The sequence below is a fragment of the Myotis brandtii genome, unplaced genomic scaffold, assembly GCF_000412655.1.
Source record: "Myotis brandtii unplaced genomic scaffold, ASM41265v1 scaffold7998, whole genome shotgun sequence".
Classification (NCBI taxonomy): domain Eukaryota; kingdom Metazoa; phylum Chordata; class Mammalia; order Chiroptera; family Vespertilionidae; genus Myotis; species Myotis brandtii.
The window spans coordinates 257-1134 of NW_005371218.1; the positions used below are offsets into that span (position 1 = coordinate 257).

General features: G+C 38.0%; 1 pseudogene; it reads right to left on the reverse strand.

Annotated features, from left to right (window-relative positions):
• Positions 1 to 275: 275 nt before the first annotated feature.
• On the reverse strand, positions 276 to 773 carry LOC106724321 (annotated as a pseudogene).
• Positions 774 to 878: the final 105 nt, after the last annotated feature.

The window sequence follows — 878 nt, forward strand, 5'->3', positions numbered from 1 at the left end:
TGAATACTTTAGTATTAAACTCATGAAATACAAATGTGAATTTTCTTTTTACTTATTTATTTTTTGAATAAAATATTGTGCCTTTATTAGTTTGTACATTTGAGCGATTACATAACTGTTTGAAGGTGGCATGGCCTTCAGTTACTGAGGACCCTTCTTATTGTTAGTTAATTCCATAGTGGATTCTAGTGCCCAGTCTGCTTTGCATGAGCAGGCATGCACACAAGAACATGAGGAAATTCAGCATTTGCATCAGATTTAGAGAGAGGAGCCCATTATTCCCATGGGAAGAGGCCTTGAAGAAGTCTGGCCATCTTCTCCTCAGAAACTTTACAAAGGCTTCTCTCTGGGTTACTGTGAATTGACTTTCCCAGTCCCCAGTGATTCCTTTTCCCATAAAACATACTTTGCTTGTGTCTATATAGGTATCAGTTGTTAGAGAGGAATTGCCCTTTTTATTATCTCTCCTGTCCGGGAAGGTATATTCTTGAGGACTGAGGTCAGCTCTGAGCTTAGCTTCATGCCCAAGCATTGGCTGCTCCTCTCCACACTGGCTCTCATGTCCTGTTGCAACCCCTCATACAATATCCATAGGAAATCTTCTTTCTTTTGTATCAGCATATAGCCACAAACTTGGACAAACCATGAGCCCAGTGGCACATTACCTTGTAGGAATCATTAAAAATATTCTAAAAGTGAGTTTGGATATCTGGTCATTTTATTTCCTTCCAGAAATGATAACCAGAAATATTAACTTCTGTGGGATTTCTCATGATGGAAATATTTCTCTAGGTCCATCCATGTTGTTGTAAATAGTAAGATTTCTTTGATGTTTTTTTTCTTTGGCTGAATAATGTTCCATTGTGTAGATCTATCAC